This window comes from Phocoena sinus, chromosome 9 (genome assembly GCF_008692025.1).
Source record: "Phocoena sinus isolate mPhoSin1 chromosome 9, mPhoSin1.pri, whole genome shotgun sequence".
Lineage (NCBI taxonomy): Eukaryota > Metazoa > Chordata > Mammalia > Artiodactyla > Phocoenidae > Phocoena > Phocoena sinus.
Genome location: NC_045771.1, coordinates 8,501,058 through 8,528,619, shown reverse-complemented (window position 1 = coordinate 8,528,619; position 27,562 = coordinate 8,501,058). Strand labels below are relative to the sequence as shown.

General features: G+C 38.8%; 1 protein-coding gene across 1 annotated transcript in view; it reads left to right on the top strand.

Moving 5' to 3' along the window:
- CNTNAP2 (contactin associated protein 2) overlaps positions 1-27,562 on the top strand; it is a 2,098,245-nt gene that overhangs the window by 1,079,989 nt on the left and 990,694 nt on the right. The gene's annotated exons all lie outside the window — the stretch shown is intronic.

Genomic DNA, 27,562 nt, shown 5'->3' with positions numbered 1-27,562 from the left:
ATGTATTATCTCACAGTTTCTCTAGACCAGGAATTCAGAAATGACTTAGATGGGTGATTCTGACCACGTGGGTCTGTCATGGGGTTATACCCAAGCTGTTGGCCGTGGCTATGTTATTTGAAGGCTTAATTGTGCTAGAGAGTTGGCTTCCAAGACGGTGCACTCACTTGGTTGATTGTTTGTGCTGGCTATTGGCTGGGGTGCCTCGGTTCTCCTCTATGCAGGTCTGATCCTTTGGGGCCTCTCTTCTTCAAGTGGTCTCTTCTATAGATGATGGGGTGGGGTGTGTGTGTGTGTGTGTGTGTGTGTGTGTGTGGGAGAGAGAGAGAGAGAGAGAGAGAGAGAAAGAGAAAGAGAGAGAGAGAGAGAAAGAGAAAGAGAGAGAGAGAGAAAGAGAGAGAGAGAGAGAGAAAGAGAGAGAGAGGGAGAGAGAGAGAGGGAGGGAGAAAGAGATGCAGAAGTAATACGAAGAGGAGCAAGGTTGAGAGAGAGAGAGAGAGAAGTGGAGAGGTAGGGAGGGAGAAGGGGCGGGAAAAGCCAGTAAGTGGGGGAGAAAATTTACAAGATAGAAACCATAAAGGTTTTGTTCTTGTTGTTGTTTGTTTTTAATAATCCAGTCTTCTGTTATATACAATTGGAAGTCACATCCCATCACTTCTGTTATATACAACTTATTAGAAGCAAGTCACTAAATCCAGCCCACACTTAAAGCAAGGGGATTACACAAGAAATCAGGGGTTACTGGGGCCTTCTGAGAGGCTGCCTAACACAGGTTGCCTTACATGAAGCCACCTTATCACAAATATCTTGATTCTTAAGTAATAAAAAAATTAGTGGAATGGAAGATTCTTTTAATGATAAATTCTACTTCTATATGTGAAAGAGTGTTGGAACACAGACCTGACATGTTTTCTAATTTGAGAAATGCATCCTGCCAGAAAATGTTTTTCTTCATTAATGAAACATAGGGATATCTTTTATTAAAATGCTAGGTGTGTTGCTAGATCAATAATAATCTTCCATTAGATTATTCCCTTTCTCATTCTAATCACCCAATGTGAGATCTAAAAAAATACATTGTATCCTTAGAAAAGGCTTTGGTTTAAGCTTTAAAAAGTATGTGTACATATACTTGCCTCTGCAAATATGCCTATTAATATTCCTATATCTATTTATTTGTATATATAAATATATGTTTATATATCACTATTTGTATATATTTCTCTAATTATTAGAATAAGCCTACTTGACAACAGACATCTTGTATGTCTTGTTTCCTGCTTTATCCCCCAGGGTCCTAGAAAAATTCCTGAATATAGTAGATGACCAGCAAATATTTGTAAATGAATTAATAAATTCTGAAAAATAATCAAGGCAAGCCTTTTATTCCTAAATTTCCAAAAGAAGAAATGGAAGCCCTAAGAGCTATACTGACTTGCTGCTGAGTCTATAGCCAGCCCCTGAATTCAAAACCTCTGACTGCTGTATGAGGGTGTTTCTCCCCTCTGCATCATGATATGATGATGAGTGGCAGCTCAGAGACAGAAGTCCTGAACTAGACCTCTGTTTCTTTAATCTTCCATGGTCTTTGTTGGGAGTTAAAGCTACATGCTTTTTAAAAGTCTCTCAATAAATATTTGATGAGTGGATGAAGTCAGACAAGATGTCTTCAGAGTGAATAAACTGGGCTGATTGATGTGAGAAAAAGCAACCCAGTAGCTAAACTGGTCTTTCTCCCAAAACATCCTTAACAAGATGGACTTTTGGCCAACAGTTTTCATTGCTGTCAGAAAATGGATGACAGCACTCAGTTGGAAAGCTATCGATAATCCCTACTCATCCAAATGACAGTGGAATATCTTTGGCCATGAATGAGCTTGCTGAATGCTTAAGGCAAGTGTTGATCTATTTCCATCTAGATGGGTAGGCAAAAAGCTATAACCACAAATTTATGGCATAGAGCTTATAAGATATGAGGGCTTTATAGTGTGCTATTACTATTGCTTTACAGATTTGGGTTTTCAAACCCAGTGGTCAGGGTCATATTTCCTCCCTCTTGGGTCTTTAGTCTGCCATTGGGAAATGCTGTCAGAAAATGATCTTGATGCTTCTTTGGTTTTATCTTTATTGGCTGAATCCTCAGAGTATATGAGAATCACTAGGGGAACTTGTTACAATTCAGATTCTCAGGCCCCACTCATAGAACTTTAGAATGCAGGATGTTGAGAAATCGAAGAATTCTAAACTTCAAGTGATTCTGAAACAAATGATCTGAGGAACAGAATTATAGATCTGACTTAGCCACCTTGCATGCATATCTATTATATCCTTTTTAAAAAACAATGTTAGGGCTTCCCTGGTGGCGCAGTCGTTGAGAGTCCGCCTGCTGATGCAGGGGACACGGGTTCATGCCCCGGTCCGGGAAGATCCCACATGCCGCGGAGCGGCTGGGCCCGTGAACCATGGCCACTGAGCCTGCGCGTCTGGAGCCTGTGCTCCGCAACGGGAGAGGCCACAGCAGGGAGAGGCCCACGTACCACAAAAAAAAAAAAAAAAAAAAAACAATGTTAGCCACTGACAAGTGAGATAAGTAAGAAACAGCTATTCTCATACAGCTCTGCCACCATGGAGCAGTGAACAGAAGCCCCAGACAGGGTCCGGGGCACATATAGACATTTATTAAATGAACATTTATTAGCAAGCTGGAACAACACTGTTAATACAGACTCCTCTGTCAGCTCAATGAAGTCTTAGCTCTCTGACGTGCCTTCCCTTGAAGAAACTGTTTTTTTCAGGCAGCTGTAGCAGTGTTTCAGAGGCAGGATTCAGCTGTACCCAGAGCCAGTGCCAGGCAACAGAAAGCCTCCTAAGCTAATAGCTGGCACAGGTTCACTGATCCAGCATCCAGAACCGTCTCCACGGCTTCAGGTCACAGACCTCACTGGAGTCTTATACCGTTTTCACACAGGCTGTGAGTGTTTCTAAAAGAAGTTTTGCCAAACTACATAACCTTAATATATTTAATTTCACCACTGAGATCTCTTTCCTAACATTTATCTACCATTTATGCTAATTAAGAGACTGCTATTTTTACCAAAGAAAACCCAACTTGACATTCAGAAAGTTGATGAGAGGAATAGATAGCAGAGATCCTGGAGTAGTCGTGTCTGGAGTGGCTGCAGTGTTTCTGAGAGCATGCTCACGACTACCTCTGGCACGTGGCTGCCTGATTAGAATGATAGCCGCCTCTGGACTGTAACTTAAATCACACACACACAACTTCATACAGTCTGTGCTGAAAATTTAAAGTAAGTTGTAGATGTTATAATGATGACATCTTAAGATATGTTAGTATAGTGGAAAGGAGAATTGACTTTGTTCTAAAATAAGAACTTTGAATCATACACACTGAATTTGGGACGGTGGCTTCTCTTAGTTGATAGGTCATTTTAATAATTTATCTTTCTTTATCTATTAAAAGGCAATAGGATCTGTTCTGTGAATATTACACAGCATCACCTGTTAACCCCAGGGTCTGACCCCAGGGTTTCATGCTAAATGCTGATTGCCTTTCCAATTCATCTGGGGTCTTTTCTTAAACTCCCTTTGAGACAGCCCCTTCCAAGGAAAATTTCAGATTTCAGGTCATGTGCTCATCTGAGGCCTCTCACCAACTGCTTGGCTACTCAAAGCATTTCTTCCTCCTTAGTCAGTAAAAATCAAATTGTTTCCCCGCTGGGTGAAAGCCTTACATAAAGGCGTTCTGCCCTTAACCATGTCCACAGTTTGCTTCTTTTGAAGTAAGTCCTGGCTACACAGCTGCTTTTGCCACCACAGGCACGGCTGTGCCCACCAGTGTGGAGCCTTCTCTCTCCACGCCTGCACCCTGCTCACGCCAGGAAAGCTCTTAGTTCTCCTCTGTAACACTCTGAATCAGATGTTTACACTCTAAGAATTATCTTGCCTTGTTTTTTCTTGGGAATAAACAGAAAAAGAAAGATTCATTTGGGAATGTTTCCTCAAGAAAAGTTATTTTAGCTGCTTTACCTTATTTCTCTATCTCCCAACTTGAATTCCTTTTGATAACACTTCATTAATTTTAATAATCAAAAGAATTCTAAAGAAAATAATTCAATTTATTATTGACTGCTTACCTGGGCATTGGCTTTCTGGTTTCTCATACAGGCCAGGGCCCATGATCATGAGAGAGTAGAAAGATTTTTCAACTTAAAAATTTCTTTAGGTTTGGTATTTTGATCATTTGTTTTAATTTAAAAGGAGAAGGAGCTGTGGGCTGAAGAGGAGGGGTAAGAAAGATCCAGTCTTGTTGGAAGGGGAGTTCTAAGGAACACATTGGGGGTGGCAGCTCTCAAGAAAGTGCCAGATTAGGTGGAGGTGACCAGAGAGATGGGGGGCATTGGGAACTGGCCAGAGTCTGATAGGAATGGAATTAATAAAGTTTAATAAAAGGGCACATCCCTTCCCAGTTACAAATCTAGGCTCACCAGTATATAGCTTTTTACTCCTCATTGAAATAGAGCATGAATTTTAAATAGTTATTAGATTGATATGTAAATATGTTACTGACCAGGGTTTTTGGACTCCTTAATCAATAGAAATTGATCAGAGACCAGACAAGAAATTCAGACTAGGCTTTACTGGGGCCCCTGCTGCAGCAGGGGTGAGCAAGAACAAAAACGGGTTCCCTTGCTCACTCCCGAGGTGGGGCGAGCTGGTTCCTCATATGGGGTTAGGGGAGGGGTGTGTCCAGGGGTCGGGCTGGAGGCGTGGCTTAGGTGGTCTGCCCACCCCTTAGGTGGTGGTGAGTGCCTGGCAGGGGGGTGGGGGGCATGGGTGGTGCCCTGCTTTTGCTCCCGACCCCCTGCCTTTGCTCCTGGCTCTGCACAAGTGGCAGTTGGGTTTTATTTTGATCTTTTCTGTATTTTGTTGTTGATAGTTTGCCCCAGTTGCACAGGCACAGAATTATTTTTAGTTCCTTATAGTGTCTTTGTGTTTTGTTGCTTGAGAAGACCTTTGTCCAGGTGCAAGTACTGCAGCAAAGTGTCCCAGGTCCCAGGTCCTAGCCTGTCTCAAATATATGTCTGTGTAAAGTAGTTCTCATTGAAGCAGTTAGAGACTCGTCACCAGTGCTGGTGCTCCCTGGCTGTTTAAGGGAAAATGCCACCAGCTGTGAGTGCCTAAAGCTTTCCTTAGTGATCAAAACACACCACAACCTGGTCATGAAAGGCCTCCCAGATAGCTGCTCAGGAATACCTGGGGTGACCCGTCTGTCACCAGAATATGTGCAGGACCTTGCAGCACTCTGTTTATGGTCCAGTCTTCCTTCCTCTGAAGGGCCAACTGGCCTGTTGTTGCACCTACTGAAGATCTGTTGTTTGGAGATTTGTTTTCTAGCTCCTTTTTGTTGCTTTCCACAAGAAATGGAGTGATAAATGTTTTATCAAATGATATGGTACATTAGATGATGTCTTCTCAGTGGTCTGAAAAGTGAATCTTAAACAAGCTTCTTTGTATTAGGTTTCCAGGGCTGCTGCAACAAACTACAAACTGGGTGGCTTAACAGAAATTTATTCCCTCACAGTTCTGGAGGCTAGAAGTCTGAAACCAAGGTTCAGCAGGGCCCAAGGTTCACTAGGGCCCTGATCCCTCTAAAGTCTCCAAAGAAGAGTATTTTCTGGATTCTCCTACCTTCTGATGGTTGCAAGCAATCCTTGGTTTTCCTTGGCTTGTGGATACATTGCTCCAATTTCTGCCTCCATCTTCAAAATGAATTCTTCCCTCTGTTTCTCTGTGTCCAAATTTCCCTCTCCTTTTAAGGACACCAGTCATCAGATTTAGGGATCCATTAAGTGATCAGATTATCACCTCATTTAACTTGATTACATCTGCAAGGACCCTATTTCCAAATAAGGCCACATTTACAGATTCTAGGGGTTGGGACTTCAACATATATTTTTGGAAGGTGCAAGTTGGCCCATAATATATAAGTGATTTGCTTCATAGCTCCCTTTAATTAAAGTTATCCTACTTCTTAAGGGAGATTCATATTTCTGGATTAATATTATCCATTTTCAAAGATGAATTTTATAAGAGTTGAAAGTAAAACAAATTTTAGCCAATGTGGATAACTAAAAGGTAGAGACATTCAAACAAACAGCAACAGAAAAAATTAAACTGCTATGCACACTGGATAAAAACAGCACTGCTGGCCAAATTTCTGAACATTACTTTCTGACCTCTAAATAGGACTGAGTATAGAATTTTAAGGAAATCAATAAAAAATATTTTTGAGAAAATTCCATGACCACACTAGGTTATGGTGAGAAATCATCTCTGATAAATGTTAGAAAGCTTTGTGTAAACAAAACAATACAAAAGTGCAAATGATAAGTAAAGGAATCATTGTTTTGAAAATGTATCCCTAACTAACTAACAATTAGAGTGAGAAAAAAGCATACAGCTTAGACTTTGTATCAGTCAGGATTCATACACACACACACACACACACACACACACGCACACACACACACACACACACACGGTTATGGAGCCCAGAAGTCCCACAATCTGCTGCTGTCTGCAAGCTAGAGAACCAGGAAGACAGTGGTGCAATTCAGTTAGAGTCCAAAGGCCTGAGACCCAGAGGAGCCAGTGGTTTAACTCCTAGTCTCAAAGGCTCCTCTTGTAAGTCCCAAAGTCCAAAGGCTGAAAATCTGGGAGCTCCAGTGTCCAAGGGCAGGAGAAGATAGACATCCCAGATCAAAAAGAGAGATGGAATTTGCCCTTTCTCTGCCTTTTTGTTCTGTTGGGTCCTCGACAGATTGGATGATGCCCACCCACTTTGATGAGAGCCATCTTCTTTACTTAGTCTACGGATTCCAGTGCCAGTCTCTTTTGGAGACACCCTCACAGACCCACCCAGAAATAATGTTTTACCAGTTATCTGAGCATCCTTTATCCTGCTCAAGTTGACACATAAAATTAACTATCACAGCCTTGGAGTTAGCAAACGCTAGGGGCAGGATCATACATAAAGACAAGGCGGGGAAGTCTATCCGCATTGCTTAGCTGACCTGGAAATTTTCAGAAACAGAGGAATTTTGAATTTGACCTTGATTTGTAGTGTGGTGGGACCTATCACTACCAAAGAAATGAAAATAGTAAAGACTTTGGCTGTAGATAATAATAATGCTGGAAATAAAACAATCACACACATACAAAAGAGTGCCATGAAAAGAAGATGAAATCCTGGAGTTGTTCTTTTTCTTCAGTAGAGTTTAAATGGCATTTCTGAGATCACACGTGTTTAAGAATAAATCGTCGTCCTGACGGCATGGTGTACTGGCCTTGGAATTTTGCGTAATGTGCCTCTGCCGAGCAGTGGAACGTAGGCTCAGAGTCATAAAGACACAATGAAGTGTTCCCAGAGAGTTGTTCATATTAAAACAACCAGAAAAGTTTAGGAGAACATACTTGACACCCATGGCTATGTGTCCAGTCCCTTACTGACGGTAAGATCATTCCTACATTTAACATATAAATGCTGGGTACATGTGCTGTTTTGCACATTAAGTGTTCTCACAAGAAATGCCTTCAAAGAAAACAAATGTGATATTACTTTGGGAATTGAAATCCTTCAGCTCTGTTATTAGATCAATGTTCAATTTTCTCTTTTAACAGGTTGAAATAATAGTAAATCTTTTAATCTTTTTGTGGCCTATTCCTCTAAATGCTTGGTTATCTTTAGGACTTTCTTTTCAAACATGCATTTATCTTTCTATTACAGAACTGAGATCTGCATTTATTCATTTATATCCAAAGAGACTATGGAGCCCTTCATATAACTCAGGGGTTATGCTTGGTGCTGGTGATACACCGTGACCAAACAGGAAACAGAATCTCTACCCTCATAGAATTTACAGTTTTTGCTCTTATCCCCCCATATGTCTCACCTTTATAAAGTTATCATTTTACATTGTTTGTATGATTCTCTTATTAATGTATACCTACTCTAAGCTCCATCTGGGGAAACATCTGTTTTGCTCTTAAGACCTTTCACCTGGTTGGATGAGGGCTACATTGTCAAGGCTTATCTCTTTTACTTAAAGTCAGTTGAATGTGGATGTTCACCACATCCGCAAAACACCTTCACAGCAGCACCTAGATGAGTGTTGGATTGAATAACTGTGTATTAGAGCCTATCCAAGTTGACACGTAAAACTCACCATCACAGAGTACTTTTATATATCCTGGATTCTGGATTCGAAACATCAAATAGAAATATAATCAGATTGTCTGGTTTAATGTACAGATAAAGGAATACCAGAAACTGCTTTTACAGTTTTCTAATTATGATATCCAAGTCTTCTACAGGCATGTTCTTCTATTTTGTTTAATTTTATGTTTCTTATGTTACCTCTCTTATTCCCTCTCTCTCTTTTCATTGCTTTTACTAAGATAAAATTTACATATGCTAAAATCTACCTATTTCAAATGTATATTTCAAGTGTATAAATCAGTGAGTTTAGTGAATTTATACAGTGGTGTAGCCATCACCACAGTCCAGCTTTTAGATCATTTCCCCAGTCCCCCAAATTTCCCTTCTGACCCCTGCAGTCAATTCTCATTCCTGCCCTGTCCCAGGCAACCACTGGTCTGGTTTCTATTGTCCCTATAATGTTTTCTTTTTTCCCTAGACCCTTATTTTTTTTGTTCTGTTTTTTGACTCTTCTCTGGTTTACTCTCCTCCTTAGAGACTTTTCCCAAGTCTCACCTCCTCCAGGAGGATGACCAGGCCCTCTCCTTCCTGCTCTAGCACGTCCTGACCCCCGCCCCACCTTCAGCATCCCTGGTCCCTGTTGTCCCACTCTACTTTCTTCCCTCCCCTACCACAGCACTTAATCACTTTCTAACATTCTGCATCCTTCATTATGTGCTATACTGACTGTTTATTATTGGAATCTCCACTAGAATGTAAGCACTAATACGACAAGGGTATTAGTTGTTTACATTATCTGCTATATTAAGTGTTGGGGAAAAATGCCTGATGCATAATAGTTCTACATTTAGTCATTGACTAAATTAATCAACAGTCCCTGTGGTTACATTTAATGGTTACATGCAAAAGGGGCTAGAGGACTTCTCATCCCCACGTAGATGGCCAGCTTCTGCCATACTCTTCTCCCCCTAGAGAACTTTAGGTAAGGGATACTGACTGTGCTGGCAGAGAACAGCCGCTGGTATTCCATTATCACATTTGGCAGGAATAACTTTTCAGGGTCTTGACAATAACATGATTTTGTATTAGATCAGATGCACTTTTATCTAGGTGTACATACTATCTGTATGACTAATGAGGAGTAGGGCCAGGATTCAAGTCATTTTATTTACTAAATATTTACTAAAACCTGGCATTATTATTCATGCTAGAGCATTGAACAAGTCAGAAAAAAATATTTGCTGTCATTCCAGTTGAGATAACAAATTGGTGAAATGAGTATTTTTGGAGAAAATAAATCAGAGAAGGGGATAGGAAGGTCTGGGGGAAGGGGGATGTTGAAGATTACCATTTAAAACAATTTGACAGATGAAGCCTCAATGAGAAGATGGCACTTGAACATAGAGCTCAAGGATTGAGCAAAAAACTCAAGGATGTGAGCAAACACATTAAGAAGAGTTATGGAGAAGAGCATCTCTGGTAGAGAGAAAAGGAAGTATAAATAGTACACAGGTATGAGCACATGGAGGCCTTGAGGACAGGAGGCCACACAGCTTCAGGAATGCGAGGCTTCAGAGGCTGAATTGTGAAGGGTCTTTTACTCTGAGTGAGGTGGGTGGTCATTTGAAGATTGAACCAGGTGAATGGCAAAATTTAATTTACATTTTAAAACGATCTCTAAGGGTGCTGTTTTGAGAAAAGACTATGGTCAGATGAGGGAGCAGTATAGTTAAAATAGTGGAGACTATTGTAATAACCCAGATAAAGGAAGATAGACTAGTGGAGGAGTGGGAAATGGTCAATTCCGAATACATTTTTGGAAGTCAAGCCTACAGGACTTGCTGACAGGTGGGATATGGGCCCTGATACACAAAAAGGAGTCAAGATGACAGCAGTCAGCCTGACAAAAAGCCTTGAGCTTACCCTTTCCTCTACTCTACACTTTCTCCTTCTGCATGGACTCCTTTGGGGTCCATCTGGCAGTGTTTCCCTAAAGACTACTTCTGACCTGTGCATCAGGAACTGCTGAAGGTATTGCTATCCATGGAGTAACCTGTCATTCCTCCTCCCAAATTAACAAGACCATGAACCAACCCCCTAACCCCCCAACACACACACACACACACACACACACACACACACACACACACACACTTTCACAGTTCCCTGCATCCTCTCTCTCCTTGATGGGTTCTGAATTAGTTCTCAAATCTTTCAAGTCTTGCCCAGATGCTCTTTTTGCTGCATCACACATGGGGTATAACAAGGGTCAAGAGTCTACTGATTTAAAACCAGCTCTGGTAAACTAAACTTCCAATCAGTCGCTGAATTGGGGACTGCAGTGCCACTCAGAAATAGGCAAGTGGAGAACTTCGACTCAGAGCTAAACAACTGCTATAAAATAAATGGTCTTTAAAAATATTAGTCTAGTGGATATACTTCCAACTTGAAAGCATGGACTAGTCATCATCTTTTCCTTTTGGTCTTTCTTCCACCCATGGAACTATACTGAGGTTAGAAGGAATCAGGGGATCAATTATTTATTGCCTTTTAAAAACTAAAATGAAAGTTCACCATCATCTACATTTATATAGCATTGAACATCACTTATTAATATTGAAATACGTGGATTCCCATTTTACTTTTATGTAATAGACCTCCCTTTGAAATACTATGGCAAAACTATCAAACTCTTAGAAGAAAACATAGGAAGAACACTCTATGACATAAATCACAGCAAGATCCTTTCTGACCCACCTCCTAGAGTAATGGAAATAAAAACAAAAATAAACAAATGGGACCTAATGAAACTTCAAAGCTTTTGCACAGCAAAGGAAACCATAACCAAGACCAAAAGACAACCCTCAGAATGGGAGAAAACATTTGCAAATGAAGCAACTGACAAAGGATTAATCTCCAAAATTTACAAGCAGCTCATGCAGCTCAATAACAAAAAAACAAACAACCCCATCCAAAAATGGGCAGAAGACCTAAATAGACATTTCTCCAAAGAAGATATACAGAATGCCAACAAACACATGAAAGAATGCTCAACATCATTAATCATTAGAGAAATGCAAATCAAAACTACAATGAGATATCATCTCACACCAGTCAGAATGGCCATCATCAAAAAATCAAGAAACAATAAATGCTGGAGAGGGTGTGGAGAAAAGGGGACACTCTTGCACTGCTGGTGGGAATGTGAATTGGTTCAGCCACTGTGGAGAACAGTATGGAGGTTCCTTAAAAAACTACAAATAGAATTACCATATGACCCAGCAATCCCACTACTTGGCATATACCCTGAGAAAACCAAAATTCAAAGAGAGTCATGTACCAAAATGTTCATTGCAGCTCTATTTACAATAGCCAGGACATGGAAACAACCTAAGCGCCCATCATCGGATGAATGGATAAAGAAGATGTGGCACATATACACAATGGAATATTACTCAGCCTTAAAAAGAAATGAAATTGAGCTATTTGTAATGAGATGGATAGACCTAGAATCTCTCATACAGAGTGAAGTAAGTCAGAAAGAAAAAGACAAATACCGTATGCTAACACATATATATGGAATTTAAGGGAAAAAAATGTCATGAAGAACCTAGGGGTAAGATAGGAATAAAGACGCAGACCTACTGGAGAACGGACTTAAGGATATGGGGAGGGGGAAGGGTGAGTTTTGACAGGGCGAGAGAGAGTCATGGACATATACACACTAACAAACGTAGTAAGGTAGATAGCTGGGGGGAAGCAGCCGCAAGGCACAGGGATATTAGCTCGGTGCTTTGTGACAGCCTGGAAGGGTGGGATGGGGAGAGTGGGAGGGAGGGAGACGCAAGAGGGAAGACATATGGGAACATATGTATATGTATAGCTGATTCACTTTGTTGTAGAGCGGAAACTAACACACCATTGTAAAGCAATTATACCCCAATAAAGATGTTTAAAAAAAAAAAAAAATACTATGGCAAGAGTCAAGTTTTCTGACCAACCGACTAACAGTTTATTAAATAGCAAAACAAGAAATGAGGAAACCACATCTTAGAACCTTAGGGATTCCTGTAAGTTGTTAAAAATTATTTTGATTTGGATTGGCTAAATTTATATAATAATTGGAATTAAGTTTTCTTTTATTGTTTCCAAACTCATTCACTGATTTTTATTTATATATTTTTCCTTTGTGCTTTTACTGTTTCACCCTGGTTCATTGTTATATGTGATTGTTTTTCTCTTATTCAGCTTCAGAGACTTAGTCTTTCCTTAACTGTAGTGAATTAACCTAGAAATTTTCTCAATTATTAATTTCTTAAAAAGAATTTGGTTGTTTAAAACAACCACTTGCCATAAAAATATTTTTTTAAGCAAATTCTTTCCCCACTTTAAAAAACACATTTTTAAGCCATTTCTTTCCATTATGAGAACATTAACAAGAAGAGACACATTTCTTTTTCAATCCAATTCCCAAGGAACTTTTGGTTGTTTTACTTTGTTTTCCAACTACATGCATAAAAGAAAAGGGCACAGAGGAGGAAGGGAATTGCACAGTGAAATTGAATATATTAACCTCTTCAGAAGCTCTTTCTCTGTTGGAGATAGGAAAGTATTCATTACATAGCTGCCAATTCCAAAGACCTTTTTATACCTCCTAGAAGTAAAATTTGATTAGAGCTATGATTTGAGCTAATTATCATTAGAATTATTGTGATATTCTACATGCCTTTGATTTTTTCTGGCTCTTATGACTGGCTTGCACTGGGAATATTCAGATTTAAGAGCGAATTGTAAGTAGTTTTTCAAAGGAAAAAATCATGAAATTATAAAAACTCTTTGACTTGCAGGAATTGTCTTAATTAACCCTGTGGCTATTTATCACTGTTATTTTGTGGTTTTTTTCTCCTTATATTAATTTTGTTATTTTAAAATCACTAGATTAAAATAACATAATCTTCTGACTGTAGAAATATAGGTAACTATAAATATGTAGATTGAATATGATTTTTTGTATGTACCTTTTAGAAAATATTTTCCATATCTAAAATGCTCTTAAGTTAAAAAAAAATTGGCCAGATTTTAAAACTGTGATGACTTGTATATCTCATGTAAATATGTAATATGTGTGTCAGGTTATTATTTGGAGAACATAAACATTTCTACAGATTACCCTATCCAGTTGATTTTACAGTGCTTTACCAAAAAAAAAAATTATACTTTTGTTTTCATGAGTAATGTGTCAGTTCAGGTACTCCAAGAAACAGATGTTAAGGCAGAATTAGACACTGAAAGATTTACTGGGCAAAGTGTCTCTGAAGGATAAAGCGGTAAAAGAGGAGGAGGAAGCCTGACACCTGAGGAAGGAGTGATGGAAGGACGGAGGATTGTGTAGGAAGAGCCCCAGGTTGTGTAGCAAAGGACTGAGACAGTGTCAGCCGCAATCCTCATAAAAATAGCCTGTTAGAGTCCCACGATAGACGGAAATGGGCTGACTCGGGTGATCTTGCCACGTTTAGTAATTAACTGGGGCAGCCTCGGGGAGCATGGCCTCAGCAGGAGGACATCTGTGGACCCCAATTAGACCAACCAACTCTGCTCCTCAAACAGGAAGGGAGATACGACCAGCATCCCTCCTTGGCCACCACAAATTATTGAGTAATGATACAAATAAGTGAAAACAAAGGTAGTTTTAGGACATTCTCTCATAAAACCTCTTTATAAACCAGAAAATAAATTTTGTTTTGTTTTCTAATAAGGTTGGTATTTCTGTTTACATTCCCAATTTTCTATGGCCAAACAAATAGGAGAAATGATTTTAAGGGACTTTTTTTCAATTGCTGAAAATTCATTCCCTCAAAAACACTGTAGTCTTGTAATCTGTTTTCTTTAAGACGGTTCTGTGTGCAAGTAACCAAATCGAAATATCTGTTCTTGATGTAGTGGGGTTTTTTTTTAGTAAATTTATTTATTTATATTTGGCTGCATTGGGTCTTCGTTGCTGCGTGTGGGCTTTCCCTAGTTGCAGCGAGTGGGGGCTACTCTTCAGTGCGGTGCTCAGGCTTCTCATTGCAGTGGCTTCTCTTGTTGTGGAGCACGGGCTCTAGGAGTGTGGGCTTCAGTAGTTGTGGCTCGTGGGCTCTAGAGCACAGGCTCAGTAGTAGTGGCGCACGGGCTTATTTGCTCCGCAGCATGTGGGATCTTCCCAGACCAGGGCTCAAACCTGTGTGCCCTGCATTGGCAGGCAGATTCTTAACCACTGCACCACTAGGGAAGTCCCTTGATGTAGTTTTAAGCTTGGTGACTCTGTTCTTTTATTTACTTACCTCTGTGTTCTGCTAATTCTCAATGGAGGCGAGCCACTCTGATCTGTCTCCAATAGAACTTGCTGATCCATCCTTTTCTTCTCCTTCCTCCTTTCAACTTATGCCCCCTTTCAACCTTGTGGCCTTGAGAAAGAATAACCCTTTATGATAATATCCTAAATATTATGGCCATAAGACTGTTTCCCACTTTCTGGTAGATGGCTCTTTTTGTTGTTGTAATTATTTGTTCCTTTCATTTATTTATTTTATTTTATTTATTATCTATAGTAACAGAGTACATACAGAGTTCTGCTGATGATTATATATTTGCATCAGATATGAATTAAATCCTAATATAACAAGTCCTAATCAATAAGATGCCTATTTCTCATAGTTTATTTTTCCCCATCCTTACTCTTACCTGAAGGTGATAAAAGACATCTTGGGCTACAGCTTTACTTCCTTCTAAGGCTACCTCTTGGCAGCTATGGCTTATAATTACTGTACCTTAATTTAGTATACAGTTTTTGTATGTGTTTGGAGGGCTTTCTTGTTTTTTTTTTTACTTTTTCAAGCTTGTAAATTGAGGATTCTCCATCATTTTAGATTGTCAGCAGAAGCAGAGAGCCTTCCATCTTCCATTTCAAAGTGGTTTTCCTTTTATCTCAGCCTGCTGACTGGCTAGTCCTAGACCGAGTTCATCGCTCTCTTGAAGACTGCTGAACATAGCAAGAAGGAGCCAATGCACATCAGCATTTAATTGTTTCCTAACTTTGCTCCTAATATTAAATGTCTCAGTTGGCATCTGCTTTGCCTTCCAAGGAACAGCAGTTGACAATATGACCAGATATTTTACTACAAATAATAAAGGCTCCAGCTTGCCAAGCCTGTAATATCCCAGGCTTCAGGGCCCAGTGCTTATAGCAGGCAATTCCATGAACTTAGGTTTTGTCACACATAACATCTTATTTTTAAATATATTACCAAATACAGTATTTGTTTGGATTAGGTTCTGCTCTGAGTGACAGAGACTGCAATTAACAGGGTAGAGATTTATTTCTTTCTTCCATAAAAGAAGATAGATAGAAGGTAAACTCTGGAGTCATGGAGTCAGAAAGTCAAGCTTCTTCCATCTTTCAGCTTTACCATTCTCAGCATTTACTATTTGCCTTGTGGTTCCAAGCTGTCAGTTTAAGCTCCAGACGTTAAATATATCCAAATTCCAAGCAGAAGCAAAGAGGAGAGAATGGGAGGGCCTGCCTCCTTCCTTCAAAACCACTCCCTCAAGTCTCGTATTATGTATGAAACACTGCATTGGCTGGAACTTACATGGTCAAACAAGGGAGATTGGATAACTGAGTGCCCAGTTAAATATCTGTATGCAAGAGGGGGAAAATAAATATTGGAGGGTAATTAGCAGTCTCTGTAACAGCTCCTCTTTTAATATTAAACAGTTGATATTATCTTTGAACTTATTATAGTCTGTATACCCAATTTTACTTAATAAACTGGCATCCAATATTATTATTCATTCCTTGGGCAAATTTTGAAAATCTGTGTATGGTTATTTAATCTAAAGATAATAAGTTTGGGAAATACATTTAAGTGGATTCATTTCTTTTCCAAGTTTTTAATTATCCATCATCCTAGCCTGAAGCTTTTTATAGCAGATAGTTTAGAGAAGCAAAATTAGTTTTTTAAAAGCAATAGAATATTCTCTAATCATGTATTTCTATCTCTGCCATTCCCAATCATATTTCTATTCCCCATAAAAAAGCATAATTCAGTAAATTTCTTGCCTTAAATTAAGAGAGAAGAGTTATTTGGCCATTCCTTAAAACACCAGAAGTTACTGAAATTAATGCTGGTTGTTATCTAAGAGCTTTTTTCTTCAGCTTAGAAAGTAAATGATTCTACATTTCTTAGTTTGCAGATGGTGGAAGTACAAGGGAAAAGGAGAAATATGATCCTGATTGTTTAGTCTGGAGAAATGGGAATTAAGAGGCCAGAAAAACTGTCTTTGGATGTAGGAAACTGCTTAGAGCTTAAAGAGAAGTGAGGTGTATCAGGTGGACAACATGAGTTTAAGCTCCAGGAGAGCAGTTTTGCTCATCCCAGTATAGATAGACAGATCTCAGTACTATGTGGAAGGTGCTAATGTGGAAGGTGCTAACTAAACATTTGTTCTACTAATTAATAAGGCTAATTAACCACATCATTAAAAATTACTCTGTTAGACATGTTTATATTACTTTATGCTAGCAGGCAACAGTGAGTGTTTTAAACTTTTTTTTTGCACTTCTTTTGCTATTAAAAAAGTATAAGATACACCATTCCATGCCTTATATTTTTACCTCTTACTGTGGCATTGAAGTATAATCTGTAGGAAGGCATGATTTTTTCCCCAACATCAACTTTAAAGGTTACAGGTGCACTCTGGAACACCTTAGTGTTTCCTTGATAAATATCTCCAGTTTTTCCTTGTAAGAATTTCACTAAATCTTTCTAAGACTTATTTTTATGTTTGAAGATTATATTGTCCCTTGGGAAGGTGCGTTTTCTAATGTATAATTTGTTTTTCAAAGAAAAAAACCTTTTAAGCTAAACAAAGACACATTTCAGCATTGTCCTTGTTTGAAATAACACAAATATCGTAGAGAAAAATGCATCATTAAATTCTGCACATGGCTGTAGATAATATCATGAGAGGGAAAGCATCCTCCAAATTTTTAAAACACCATTTCAGAACGGTTTTGGAGAAATGAAATTAGAGTACTTAAACATAACTAAACGTAGCTTACTCACAGTAGTAAGAAATGTTTACTGTTTTTGAAGGTCATATAGTTTCTGTCAAAGCAGACTGTTGGACCTTGTGTGCTAAGTCTGCACGTTTGCCATCTCTCTTGCTATGCCTGCTTGTTCCCTGGTGGAGTGAAAGAATAAAATGTTTGGTGGGAGGAGAGTGCTAGAATGACGGAGGGTAGCAAATGTTTTCTCAGCTACACAGAACAGGATAACATAGCCCTTACTTGTTATTGCTGTCCAAATATTGATTTGTCATTTTCAACCAGTCAGGTAACAGCTAAGATTCCCTATATATTATAGTGGGAAAAAAATTATGCTAGTTACAGCTTCCAACTATATTAACTGTTGAAGTCACACAATGTATGATTTTTTGGGGTGGGGTAAGATATACATAACATAAAATTTACCATTTTAACCATTTTTAAGTGAATATATAGTTCAGTGATATTAAGCACACTCACCTTTTGTGACATAGCCATCACTACTATCCATCTTTAAAATGTTTTCATCTTCCCCAAACTGAAACTCTGTACCTATTGTACAACAAGTCCCCATTTCTTCCTCCCTCAGCCACTGGTATCCACTATTCCATTTCTGTCTCTATGAATTGGACTATTCTAGGTACTTCATATTAGCAGAATTATATGATTTTTGTCCTTTTGTGTCTGGCTTATTTCACTAAGCATAATGTCTTCAATGTTCATTCATGTTGTAGTATCAGAATTTTATTACTTTTTATGGCTGAGTCATATATTCCAGTGTATGTATTATATGTTAATCCATTTTGCTTCTCCATCCATCAATGGACATTTGGGTTGCTTCCACCTTTTGACTATTGTGAATAATACATGTACAGATGGTATACTAATATCAGCTTGAATTCATGCTTTCACTTCTTTAGGGTATAATCCCAGAAGAGGAACTGCTAGATCCTTTGGTAATTCTATTTTAATTCTTTGAGGAACTTCTACAATGTTTTTCACCATGGCTGCACCATTTTACGACCCCACCCTTAGTGCACAAGGGTTCCAAATTCACCACATCCTCACCAACACTTGTTATTTTCTCTCTTTCTTTCCTTTTTTCTTTATAACAGCCATCTGAAAGGGTGTGAAGTGATTGGTTTTGTTTTGTGGAGAGGTGAAATGTGTTGCGGTAAATGTTGCCTGTCACCTCTCACACCTGCTTTTACACTTAGCCTGCTTCCTGTTCTGCACTGATACCACTGGACTAGAAGTTCTTTGAGTGCAGGGAGGATATGTCTTGTTTACCACTGCTTTTCAACGTCTAATATCGTAGGTGCTTGATATATGATGCATGAATAAAAGAACGGAAGAAAAGATAAATGAATAAACAGATGAGTGCATCTTAGTATCTCAGTAGTACTACCTGTTAATTTTCCTTTTGTTGATCACACAAGCTATGAAAACCTCTAGAAACCCTGAAACCCCAAAGCTGACTTGAAGAACCTTGTTATGTTTTTCTATTTAAAAATAGAACTCACAACAGTAATATATTCATTGGCTTTTTACTGTGTTCTAGAGACTATTCTGGGCATTTTACTTATCTCATAAATGCTCGTGATAGCCTCATCAGGTGGCTTTGTTATTATGCCCATTTAACAGAAGTAGAAATTAAGCCTCAAGTTACATGATTTGCCCAAGTACCCTCAGCTCTTAAGACTCAGAGTAGGATTTGAATCAAGGCTTGTCTGACTCTAGACACTAAACTCCTAATCAACATAATATGTTGTTCACTACAGTGCCTGAATTTAGTTGGCATTTTCTTAATTAGTTTCCAGGTTAAATTGTAATCAGTGCTTTAAATGCCCTACAGAACATCCTTACATTAAAACTTAATCAAATCAAATAGATCAGATCAGAGTAAAAGTTCTGAAAAATCATACTAGCTCTGTTTTAGAAACCTCTAAAGACATGGAGAAGCTATTCCAGCCTTTATTGTATAGCTGTCTGAAGTTTTCAGTTATGAATGTGCATCATAGTTTCTTTTATTGACTTTCCTCATGTTATTTAAAGAAACGAGATATTTACACATAGGTAAGTACTTAAAAATATCTGTTCTGTGATTAGTGGGGCTTTAGGAAAAACTATCTTCCTTTCAAAGTTCTTTCCTTATTGTCTCTGCCAGAATATTTGAAATCTCCCGTCATGCACGCTTTTGGGTTAAGGAATTAAAAGCAGTTGTGAAAATGCAAATGCTATCCTAAAAGGTTGATACATTAAGCCATTACCAGCCACAACACCTCAGCAGGAATTGTCTGATCAGAAAGAAAAGGATCTTGAGAGAATTAACTCTAAGAAAAACATCAGAGTCTAAGAAGCCTGAATAAGCTGGAGCTTATGAAAAATATCGAGGCAATTTTTAGAAAAAACACTGAAGTATGTGGAACAAAAATGTGTAGGATGAGTCAGGATGAGAATGCGGTCTTAACAAACAATAGGAAAGAAGCAAGGTGGGCTACTTCACTCTTATTTTCCTTCAGTGTTCTTCCATGAGGAAAATGGATTTCAAACTAGAAAAGGAAAAACAAGTATCAGAGAAATGACACTGGAATCTAAAACCAGTGAAGAAAAGAAGAGCTTCTAGTTGTCTCTAAAAAGAACTCTTAGCAAAGGATGCATATCAGGGATACAAATTTTAACTCTCCGTTAAACACAAAATCATGCATTCTATGCATCTGGCACCTGAGATAGCTGAGAGTTGTGATCACATGATGGATGGTCTCTCAGTTACAGATGAAAATGGCGGGGGCTGCCATGAGTGGTCATTTGTAAAGCGGGGCAGGACGGATTCCAGAGGCTACAGGGCAGTGGAAGCCTGATTTTACTCTCTGTAAAATTTATACAAATTGATTATTAAACTAATGATTTATTAATACTTGGTAATTAATGAGACAGTGAAGAGTCTCACTATGAATAAATTGCCCCAGGACTTTTTGTTTTGGAGTTTTTGATAGGACTGACAGGTTGAAAGATCAAGGGACTTTGTTAACAAGCGATGATCAGTAGAGGAGAAGCCCCCAGCCTCATGCATGCACACACCATTTGAAAATTACTGCTAAAATAAAGCTAGGCTTCAGGAGTGCACTATATCCCTCAGCTGTCTTGGGACAAATATGGTTGACAACTTGAAAGACACTGTACCTTTAACTCGATTTATTTTGGCAAATCTGTTGTAGCAGAATCTGGAGTTGAACTTTAAAATCCTAAATTCAGTAGCTTTTTTTTTCATCAATGTGCAATTTTGACCCCAAATTAAATAGACATAATCCAAGAGAAAAAGCAAAAGGAATGCATTGTCTTTACAAAATTTCCTGATTTCAACCTCTCCCCACCTCTCTCTACCTTGCAACTATGAGGATAAATAAGACAAAATTAGTAATGGGCTGAGAAAATACAGTACATTTTCTGATGACTTGTAGTGGGTTGGTCACTGCCAAGGGGTTGGGCATCCCCCCACCACACACACACACACACAAAGGCACACGTATCATATCATTAACCACCATCATGGATAGCAGACTGGATCTGAGCACTTGAGGTGAAGGCGAGTGAACTGTAAGAATTACAGAAGGCCTGATTTTTATGGAGTAATGGTAGTAGTTGTTTTTGAAGCTGCTCTATCTTAGGGAGACCTGTTAAACTTTGTAAGCAGTTAGTTATATTTGTGACATGGGATCTGATTGCCAGCATCCTGGCCTCACAGCCATGGATATAAAGCATGTAGCCATCTCTGCCTGGGGAGAAGATACAGAGGAGGGCAGAAGGCAGGCCTCTCCTTACCAGGTGGTTCTTGTTTAGTAGCTCAGATAATTTTTCTTTAGTTGCTAGTTCAGATTTCAATTTGTAGCTCTCAATTTATACCTAACACCTTTCTCAGGTATCTTGTAGAGTGCACTTGTGCTATAGAAATGGTCAGCTGAGTGAGCTCTTCGAGAGGCAACCCTAAGCCATTTCCTGTCCCTTTTCTATGAAACATTTTTATCAAAGATTCTAATAATAACATTAAGCTAAGCTTATCAAAGTTCCAGATGACACAAACCTGGTGGAATAGCTAAGAGTACAGTGAAGTTGTTAAAAAGGAATAGAAGGGAAATTTAAGAATCTGTGTTCAAGCTTCAGCTCTACCACTAACTAGTGGGCCTCAATTTTCTTTTTTTTGTGGTACGCGGGCCTCTCACTGTTGTGGCTTCTCCCGTTGCGGAGCACAGGCTCCGAACGCGCAGGTTCAGCGGCCATGGCTCACGGGCCCAGTGGCTCTGCGGCATGTGGGATCTTCCCGGACCGGGGCACGAACCCATGTCCCCTGCATCGGCAGGCGGACTCTCAACCACTTCGCCACCAGGGAAGCCCCTCAATTTTCTTTTAAATGAGAAAAGTAGGGCTCTATGAGTCAAGCAAACTACACATACAGCTAAAGACTAGTAAGAAACTGAAGCATAATTAGAACCCAGATCTATTTGCCCAGAGGCACAATACATTTTGGTAACAAATTGAATGGGAGGGCTTGGTGAGGAGTTCAGGGAGTTCAAAGATGATGACCAGGGTTACTAGCTTGGAGAACTGGTAAAGCTGTTCATATCAATCAGGATGGTGAGAAGAAGGAAGTGTCAGTTTGGAAGTAAAGATGACATTTTACATATATGAAGTAGGAGGTTTGTTTCAGATATCCATATAGAAACATCTCATACATAATTGGGTAAATAAGTTTAAACTTCAGAAAAGATAACTTGGAAGTCACCGACATAGCATTAGCAGTGGTAATGATGGTCAAAATTGTGAAAGTGGCTGAGAGTAGATAGAATAAGGAATGAGTCCCAAAGTCTGAGCAGTAAAGGACACTAACTTTAAGGAGTGGACAGAGGAGACAGAACCTCAAATGAGACTCAAATGAGACTTAGAAGTAGCAGGCAGAGTAGCTGACAAAGAACTGGGGGTGTAGAAGCTACCAGAGGAGGAGAGAGGATCAGGCAGAATTTGTGGAGTTTGGCAAGGGAGGATCTAGAGTCCCACCAAGATAAATAGAAACGTTCCTTGTTGGCCACCGGCCTAAAAATGCTCCACTCTTTACTCCTCCTTCATTTCAGTTCCCCTTGGACTAAGCACTGATCAATTCTCCAAGACTTTTCCAAGAGCATCCTCGCTTAGAAGTGATCTCATCAGCTGCCTCGGTATCCCAGAAAGTTCCCCAGCAATCATCTGCCTTTGCCGTTCTCATGAATCTGACATGTCTAGGAAAAGCTCTTCTCAGATCCTCCCTCCTTGTTAAGGTCCACCATGAGGGAGGTGGCTTTGACAATAGTTAGGATGGAAATCCAAATAAGAAAGGAGAAAATTGTTATTCACATCAAGCTAAATATAAATCTACAGAGTGATAATGCTGCTAAAATATAATATTCAGATGATATTATTCTGCATTAATGGAAGAGAGTCAAGACCATGGGAAACAATAGCTGTATTTTTCTCTACACTAGTTAAACTATATCTATTATACTATGTTCTAGTCTGGGTGCCAAATTTTAAGAAAATTAATCCCTTTGAATGTATCCAGAAGAGGACGAAATGGAAAATGTTCTGTAAATTGCTTTTTTATGATGAAAATATCCATAATGGCAACCAACTGGACAAAGTTTTCAGAACAAAAAGCTCCCTTCTTGTTTGTTCTCTAAAAGTGTGGTTTGTTCCACTGATCACTCAGCAAATGCCTGCCTAACATCTGGAGAAGTTCAGCACTGCCAATCAGCAATCAGAAACTTTTAGCAGGGCCTCCCAGTCAGAAAATAGCTGAAGGAGAAAAACAATTCTAGTACACTGATGATCAATCTAGGTTTAAAAAAAAATTTTGGTAGATTTTTCACAAATGTTTCCATGGATGCATAGATTTGGGAGATGTTGGCTTTAAAGCATACAGCTATTTGTTTGCAGGACTCCTCAGTATTTAATATGGGAATGTGCAAGTGATAGAGTTCCCCAAACTTATTTGACCTTTAAGCCATGGACTGTTTTGAACACTAGTGCTCCTCAGAACACATTTTGGAGAACTGATCTAGGAAGTAAGGAGAGGAGCAGAAAGAAGGAGGAAGAGGCAACATTTGCCAAAACACAAATAGGATATTAGGGCCTGACTGTAGTATAGTTTCTATTGTAGAGATTTTAACTGTATGAAGGAGTGTGTAGCAGAAGGAAAGTGCTTTTGAGAGAAGATTAAAGTGACATTAATGTGTAAGATCAACTGCAGAAGGAAAAGATGAGACTGAATATCTAGTTCAGAAGTAATGGTAAAACAAGCATATGAGATGGTGAGCCCTCTCGTGATTTTTATTTCTATTTAATGCAGTTGTATTTTGATATTTATTTGTGTGGATACAGGTTAAGTCTAAATCAAAGGCATTATATGCATGATGATAAGTACAAAAAAATTCATAAAATGCCTTTTATGTAGATAAATATCAAATAAAATTAAGCAAATTGACATTGGATGGGAGTAATTAAACAGAATTTGCTTGAGAACTGTCCACAGAAAATGATTCCTTTTTAACAATTTTTGATAATAAAAGAACTGAATTATTGTTGAAGGTAATAGTAAATTTTACTAAATTAAAAGAAAATTTTATTCACTTTGGATAGATTACTAAACAGCTATAATTTAATTATAAATAAAAGCATTGAGACATTTTCTTAATTTTTTATGGTGTATAGTTTTCAAAATAAATGCTTAATATAACCATCCTAATTCTTCTTTATTTCTAAACGTTTGTACAAATATTTCCTTATTAACTACAATAAATAAGCTATAAATATAAAAGAGTTGGTGAATTTTAGCAAGTAGAAAATGGTAAAACATAGGCAGTCTGTTGACTACAGTGTAGGTACAACTGTTAAGCACATATAATAATATTTAGCCTCCCAGATCCCTGGAATGGCAAAGGTAAATCAGGACCTTTCACATCGAAGGGGCTTTGGATCTAAGATGAGACTCAATTGTTTTCTGTAAGCAAAAGCTACCAAAAGTGTCAATGGGGCCATATGCTAGAATTCCCTACTAAAATTAGTAGTTTAGTGGGTTCCCTACTAAACTTCTACTCTTTTATACCTACTCCCCATCTTCACTTCTGTCTGAAAGACATGTCTAACTTTGGTCATCTCAAAGCTGATGTGGACTCAGTCCAAACCCCTCTCTTCTCTCTTGTGGGATATCAGTCTCTTGCAATTAATCCATCTGCTTCTTTCTTCCCCTCCGTCTTTTAATATGCTCTGGTTTCCCTGATTCCACAAGTAAACAAACCCCAAATAAACTGAAAATCATCCCTTGACCTTGCCCTTCCTTCACAGTAATAGCCTCTTTCATTACTTAATAGGTAAAACTTTTTTTTATTTTTATTTTTGGCTGCGCTGGGTCTTTGTTGCTGTGCATGGACTTTGTTTTTAGTTGCGGTGAGCGGGGGCTACTCTTCATTGCCGTGCGCGGGCCTCTCATTGCGGTGGCCTTCTCTCGTCGTGGAGCACCGGCTCTAGGTGCGCGGGCTCTAGAGCGCAGGCTCAGTAGTTGTGACGCACGGGCCTAGCTGCTCTGCAGCATGTGGGATCTTCCTGAACCAGGGCTCAAACCCGTGTCGCCTGCATTGGCAGGCGGATTCCTAACCATTGCGCAACCCAGGGAAGCCCCTAGGTGAAACTTTTTAAAAAAAAGTATTCAATATGTGTTGCCTGACCTTCTTCACTTGCCATTTATTTGTTGGTGCACTGCGTTCTGGCTCTTACTACCATCTCTAATAAAAGAAACAATAAACTAGCAAGAAGAAAAAATGTTATTTATAACCATAAATACATTCTGTAGCAGATGGAAACTGTTACATGATTGGCCTTTTCTTCTCCTGAAAAATCTTGATGGTTTTCGTTATATCCCTTTGGAGACAAGACTGGAAGTGAATTGATCTGTTCGATTTGGAAATGCAGAAGGTAATCCTGGAGGAAAGGAGCAGCAGAGTGGGGAGCTGAGATCAGTGAGATGACAGAAGATAACCCTCCGTATGATGTGATCCCTTCGCTGTGATCACTAGTTCTCCAGCAAATCTAACCAACCAAATGAAATACTTGGCTCCATAGGTGTTTGTATGTGTGGAAACCAGGAAGGATTTGTTTCACATCCAGGTTAGTGTTGATGGCGGGATGCTTTTACTACATAAGTCTACCTCCTTTACTATGGGTACCATTTAATGAAAGAGAGTATTTCTTCAGCACTTGTTATACCTAGCACACATTTTATCTCATTTTATCATCTCAATAATCCTAGGATGTACCACATGTTATTGTCCCTTTTCTACATTTGAGGAAATTGAAGCTTAGAGAATTTAAGTGACTTGGTATGGGTTACAGAACTAGTAAGTGGTGAAGCAGGAATTCATACTATCTTGTACCTAGTAGGTACTCAGTTTATATTAGTTGAATTTAATTAGCTTGAGAGTTATATATTTTAGTGAATTGGCTTATGAGTATATTCTTACTATGGAGTAGGACACTTTTTAAAAAACTAATGTACAAGGAAGGCACTCATGCTGAGCTGATGCTTCTAATAGAATAACCTAGAAATCTATTGTATTGTGGTACTATCAGCACTAATCAAAACTTTATTTGATTTCTGCTTTTCTCATTTATGCTACAAATGAAGGGACTAGCCTTAGGAAAGTGCTTTGCCTGTCATTTGATCTTTATGAAGAAATTACACATAATTAACTTATTTCATTTTTAGTAAGTTACTAATTAGGTGATTCGTTGAGATTCCAAAGGATTAATCTTTTGGCTTCCAGCATGGAAGTAAAAAAGAATCCACTATCATAGAGAAAACAAAATCATCAGGAGTTCTTGAGCCCCCAAAGAAAATAAATGATTGAACAAATGGCAATGAGAGGCTTTAATCTGAGCATTTAAAGTGAAACAGAGACTGATGAAATCTTATGAACAAAGCAATCAAATTAAAATAGAAATAAATTATTTATTTAGCTGAGGGTACCATTTTCTTTGTAATACTTTTCTTAGAAATCAAACTCATCTCAATTGTGTCATAATATTTTAGATTTCACAGGATGCATTAGTCTACTTCCATATTATTAAATTAAATCTTATTGTTCCCAACGTGGAACTTAACATTTAGTATCTAAAGGTCATTGCTGTACAAATGTGACATGGAAAAAAAACAAAATTTTGCAGCTGTATCACATTATACCAGTCAGAAAGCATGGAAGTGAAGAACAAGCAGCAGTGTGAGATGGCTGCAGTGTGGACCAGTGAGAGGTGCTGAGTAATTAAATATGTTATTGTGGGGAGAATCTGTTCCTGGGACGTTTTCCCCACATTTTCTTCTTTTTTATATTTATTTTTTAACATCATTATTGGAGTATAATTGCTCCACAATGGTGTGCCAGCCTCCGCTTCACAACAAAGTGAATCAGCCACACATACACACATGTTCCCATATCTCCTCCCTCTTGCGTCTCACTCCCTCCCACCCTCCCTATCCCACCCCTCTAGGTGGTCACAAACCAATGAGCTGATCTCCCTGTGCTATGCGGCTGCTTCCCACTAGCTGTCTGTTTTACATTTGGTAGTGTATATATGTCCAGGCCACTGTCTCACTTTGTCACAGCTTAACCTTCCCCCTTCCCATATCCTCAAGTCCATTCTCTAGTAGGTCTGTGTCTTTATTCCCATCTTACCCCTGCGTTCTTCATGACCTTTTATTTCTTTTTTTCTTTCGATTCCATATATATGTGTTAGCATACGGTATTTGTTTTTCTCTTTCTGACTGACTTCACTCTGTATGACAGACTCTAGGTCCATCCACCTCACTACGAATACCTCAATTTCGTTTCTTTTTATGGCTGAGTAATATTCCATTGTATATATGTGCCACATCTTCTTTATCCATTCATCCGAAGATGGGCACTTAGGTTGTTTCCATCTCCGGGCTGTTGTAAATAGAGCTGCAATGAACATTTTGGTACATGACTTTTTGAATTATGGTTTTCTCAGGGTATATGCCCAGTAGTGGGATTGCTGGGTTGTATGGTAGTTCTATCTGTAGTTTTTCAAGGAGCCTCCATACTGTTCTCCATAGTGGCTGTATCAATTAACATTCCCACCAACAGTGCAAGAGGGTTCCCTTTTCTCCACACCCTCTCCAGCATTTATTGTTTCTA